Below are 6000 nucleotides of genomic sequence, written 5' to 3'. Positions count from 1 at the left end.
TTGTAAAATTATTATAATTATACATAATAAATTAATCCATATTTCTGTACCATTAAAATTGTCATTATAATTGTTTTTGACTTTTTTGTAAAAACTTTTATTCTCAAATATACATTCATGCAAAATGAGATTATCAGAATCAGCACAAATACAAATACTGCTAAACCTTAATAATGTTTAAGATAATATATGAAGTAATAATATCTTTCAATCTTAAAAACATCCAAAAATGTTAAATGTATATACATAAATATATATATATATATATATATATATATATATATATATATATATATATATATATTATAAACCACTTCAATATGATGGAGATGTCTTCTCTGCACCCTCCAAGGTTGGATTTTATTTTTCAGATAAACTTCTGAAACAAATCTAACAATAAATCAGTCAGTCAGTGGATCCTTCAATTATTACATACCTGCATGTTTAAATATATACACATACATTTATGGAACTGCAGGGAAGTACAAACTGTGGTTTACATTCAGCTTCCAATGACAGCCCTGAAAATATGGAGGCTAAATGTATATATACACTGTGTACTCACAGACATATCAGATGACAACAGACTGTCTGAAAGCATGACAATCCTCATTTCAGCTGATTGGCTGACAATCACAAACAGCTTGTGTGGACACATCAACAGCTTGTTGTAGTAGAGACCATATTAAAATGTGTTAATGCAGCAAAGTTAAAAGCGGTGACTATTTTTAGCTGGTGTTGTTATCACACATCAGTGGGTCTGTATTAAACCCTCCGCCTTCACAGAACAACACGTTTACACTGTGCTTTGGATGGATCACACTTGCCTCTCACCAGCCCAGCTTTACTGAACATACTTAGAGGGATTGCTATGGCAACTGGTTGCTATGGGTGATGTGACACCACTACATGCTCATCTTGGTGAGGGAAAAGGGAGTTGGACCACAGAGGAGAGGAATGGATGCAGAGAGCAGCACATTTTATATTCAATTCCTGAACAAATCGACGAGCTGGGAAAAGTTGTGAGAAGCAGCCGTCTCTATGCGAACAATCGTGATGGAAGTCTCTCTCTCTCTGGTTATTATTCTCCATCACCCTCCCACTGATGAATCCTCTCCAGGAACAACAGGTGAGAAACTAATGCTTTCTTGGTATTTACAGCCCTGTGTATGTTCACAGACGTCACTGGTTAAACTCTCAGTGCTGTCAGAATGCAATTTAAGGATTTTAATTGGGGAATGATCTGATAAATACACACACACACACTGCTACAATGACATCTGATAAATACAATTTTTAATCAAGTCCATATAGGTACCGTATGCATGTGCTGTTGATTTTTTAGCAACACATTGCCAAAATGCATGTTTTGCATCCAACGTTTTATTTGAGAGAAATCTTCGCATCTGGTTCACACAAAATCCTTGTTACCAATACTGTTTTTGAGCCAGATTTCACAGGGAGTGTCTGGCAGATCGTGAAAGCTAGCATTAAATAAGTGAACCATTAAAGGGTCACCGACTACCACAGAAGCAGTTTCCAAGAATGAATCAGTGAGCATGAAAATGCCACATGTGATCAGAGTCGTGTTTTGATAATTGACATGGATTTAACCACATTTACCTACTGTATTGGCAGCTTAAGATGAGAAAGATAATTTACTCTAGATGAATCATATTAACTAATGTGCATCAGTAATGTGTGCTAGTGGATTCTGAGTGAATTTCTGCTTCACTGCTTGAAGATGGACACAGTGATAGTAATCTTATGTAACATGGATTAAACGTGAGGCCTGCGCTTGTTGTGAATCCTCAGTTGCCCCCTTAAATCATCGTCAATATCGTTTGCTGGGCTGTAACCACTATAGGCATTTAGAGGGACATGTATCCTCCCAATTTAGAAAATTGGTCGATCAATATGCACTTTTCAATGAGACATTGTTGTAATAGTAATGTTGTAATTATGACATTTTGTAATAATTACCTTTGATCCCCCAATACTATATTTAGTCACATTCTTGATTGTTAGGTAATCAAACTGAACGTGACATATGTGGAGACCTCCTTGTTAACATTTTGCTTTCTTTCCAAACATTTTTAAATGCATTAGTAAAGTATCTCATGTTTAAAAATGTATTTTCTTGTTGTTTTGTAGCGATCATTCTAATAATCTTGAGTGTTTTCAGAATGGCTCTTAACAGGAACCTGTTGATCGTGATTGTGACGAAAACGGCTATGTGCCCCTGACCTGAGCCGACAAACTGGAGAGGATAATGGCCGAGCATCTCCACAGTAGCACGCTGTCTGCATCTGGGGCCAACCAGCCCATCCCTTTCCTCACGCTGGAGCAGAAAGCTGCCTTCGTCTTTGTTCTCCTCCTCTTCATCTTTCTGGGGCTGCTGATCGTGCGCTGCTTTCGAATCCTCCTGGATCCCTACAGTAGCATGCCGAGTTCCACATGGACAGACTATATGGAAAAAGACACATTTGACTACCGCATTGCCTGAGCTGCAAGCCAGCAATGGTTACCTCACACACCCATACACGCACTACCACCACAACACACACCACCTCAGAGCTCACTGCATCCCTCAAGTCCTGTTGTTCCGTGACGGTGGTTTAGTGTCGTTGGTGGTCTGGTTTTTCCATTTTAAAACTGCACTTAAACATAATTGCATCTCTCATATGTTCTTACAGGGTTTTTTAATGGCAGATCATAAACTCACGGCTTGTCCACTGATGTCACATTCAGCACAGCTGAAAAGTCTTAGCGATGACTCATTTATGTTCAGAAACCATCCAAATACCTTTATAATGTATGGTTAATTCTTTTCTATGTCCAAGGAAGAATATTCGAAAAATTTGGTTAATCCATTTACGAATGAATCATTCCACACTTATCATAGAAGCACAGTGCATTGGTTCTTGGGTGATTAAATCCTCTAAGCTCTTTGGCTGGGGAATCTTTGAGGAGCTTTGCGCCTTATAAATTTGTGTGTTTACAGAACAGCCAGAGAAATGGGCCTTGATGTTATTCAGCTAAATGTCAATCAATGTACCGACCCACCAATCTCTGTGGGCAATCTGAACGTTTTTGGTTTGACAAGTCCTTCCTCTCCCACTTGTCTCTACTGTGGTGTTCTTAATAGGAAGAGTCTGTTTTTCTCTTTATTGTTCTCCAGTATTGTTGAAATGGACTGTTCTTTCAAATGTTTGCTGTTCTGCCTGGGTTATCGGCACAGTGTTTTTCTCAGAGTCTGGTTAACCTGTAATTTGCTTAACTTACATGTTCAAAAGAAACAAGGCTGAAACAAGCAGGTGCAATATATGTCTAGTGTTCAGAGGAGGTCAATATTGCAATTTCGTTGAAACTTAGTTATTGCTTTAAAGTCAGTAATTCTGATGCTGTGGTGTTTATCTGGGGGTTGTTTTTTCCCCAGGACACGGATCTTCTGTTCTCACAATGCACATTGTGTTTTAGCTGAGTGCTGTGTCCAATATTTTTGAGCCTTTAATTGCAGAGAGATCCTGATGACTTTATTCAAAGAGAAAACAAGTGGCTTTTGCATTTGAATGTGCTTTTATATTTGTTTCCAAATAAAAAAAAGACATGTTTACACCTCACCTTATTGAGTGTTGTAATTAATATAACTTTTTTTGAATTAGGATGATTATTAGTGAAACACAAAATCATTGTTGTTTATTAAAAAGGATTCTAGACAGGGTTATTAAAGTTTTATTGATCTATTTTTTTTTTTCAATTCATCCTTTAAGTTTATTCTAATTAAAATTTTCACTCTATGAATAGTTTCAGTTTAGTTTTGGTGTTTTCAGTGTTTGCTATTTTCAGTAACTAATTTATGTTTTAGTTGTAATAGTGTAGCTGCCAACATTAATGCATTACTTATATCATTTAAACATGTTTAATTATATTACATTTCTCAGGATCATCTAGTTTTATTGCTATCTAGTGGCATTTTAATGTTTATTGAAGGTGGGTTGTGAAGGTTTCAAAGTTATGGTACTTTCTATTTTTATTTAATTTTGGTTTTGGTTTTGTTTATGCTAATAACACTGATTCTGAAAGCCATGCGATTGTTTATTGATTCATGTAATTGTATTCTATTTTCCTTTAAATCTACTTCCTAAAACAACACAACCCGACAAGCCACAAATTAAACATAATTTAGAGACAATTAAAGCGCCTGATCAGATGGCAGGGGACACTCATCTCTTCACTCTGATTCTTTCTGGTCCAAAAACATCTCCTCCTGCTGAGAAAGACATCAGATTCTGCCTCCAGAGCAGCATGCAAACAGCTTTAACCCCTTCATTAGCATTACAGTACCAGCAGGCACGCATGCTGGCAGCAGCTTTCACAGGAGGGAGTGTGTGGCAAGAAAACATTTCAAAGTCATCTGTCTTCATCTTCTCATGCCACTGTATACAGATGTGCTTTCACTCAACCTCAGGACAGCACTGATGGCTCCATTTTATGGTGCCATGTCCCATGGAGGGGGTCTTTGAGCTCGCAACAGCACACTGTGGAGTAAAATGAATTAGGCCTGTTGTACAAGGAAAGGTAATGAGACATGTCATTTATAGAGGGGAATGCTACTTTTTTCAAACTACATGTTTTGCCATTTACAGTCAAGATTTAATTTGATATAATGCTATAGTAATATTGCATATTATTCAGCCTTTTTTGCAGTGTCATAATACATTTGTTTTCTTTGCAGATGCAGGATTATCAATGATACTAATGCCTTGCATGGAGAGTTGTGACATCCTGTAGATGGAGGCAAAAAAAAATAAACTTCAGATAGGCCTACTAAGACAACTGTATGAGGATTCCATCAGTAAAATCTGTATTATTTGCTTTGGGAAGAAATAATAGAAAATGTCATTAAAATGCATTACTTCACAGTCTCCATATCCTTCCAATATGAAGGATATTATTATATATATATATTATGGAAAATCAAAAAGCCTTACAATAAAATCTATCTATTACAAAAAACATCTAGAATTATAAGCAATTGCATATTTGAGAAATTGTTGCAATTGTACTGAACTTACCAAAAAAACTATTTACAAGTAGTGTAGTATGCTGCTATAGCATAAATATTACAATAACACCAAAACACATGCATGCCAAAACCTCTTGGCAGCCTATTTTTCACATTAAATTACCTATGATCTATATTTTATCTATTAAAATTGTATCTTTGAAATTAGTAAATCTTACTAATAACATTAGTAACATTCTCTGTGTACCCATTATGTTAGACTATCTTAACCTTCAGAAACCCAAGCATTGATATTGATTGCATTTTCCTCCCTAAAAGTGTTTTTGGAAGCCAATAATTACAAAAAAGTGTCACTTGTGTGACAAGCTGTGACATTCTAATTGTTTAGTTTTTGTGTTTTGTTTTTTCACCAAAAATAGTTTCTTAAACTATTCATTGTTGTAACAGCATGTTTGTCCTACATTACAAAAAAAAAAATGACTTGGCTTAGGTGGTTGGGAAAAATAAGAAATTATATTTTATTTTCACACAAATGAGTGAGGTACAAAATTATTGATCAAACTAGATACGTAAAGTTTGTCGAGACATTATAATGTTGGCAGGGTTGGGGAGTAACAGAATACATGTAACAGGATTACGTATTTAAAAGACAAAATATAAGTAACTGTATTCCATTGCAGTTACAATTTAAATAGTTGGTAATCAGAATACAGTTAAATTCTAAAAGTATTCTGATTACTGAATAGATTACTTTAAATATTAAATGTAACCAATAATAAGCTTTAGAGTTTTAAAAATGCTACATAAATAATTACTACATTCTAGTAAATAGAATGATAATGGCCCTGGGGGCACTTGCTAGTCATAATCAGCCACTACTGAGGGGTAGCGACCTTATGCATGGAAAGTGGCACAAGTGCAAAGGCGCCATGATGTCATGAGACCGAACTATTCACCAACCTCCCCTTTAA

The sequence above is a fragment of the Xyrauchen texanus genome, chromosome 15, assembly GCF_025860055.1.
Source record: "Xyrauchen texanus isolate HMW12.3.18 chromosome 15, RBS_HiC_50CHRs, whole genome shotgun sequence".
In the NCBI taxonomy this organism is placed as follows: Eukaryota; Metazoa; Chordata; class Actinopteri; order Cypriniformes; family Catostomidae; genus Xyrauchen; species Xyrauchen texanus.
Note: the sequence above shows the minus strand (reverse complement) of the source record.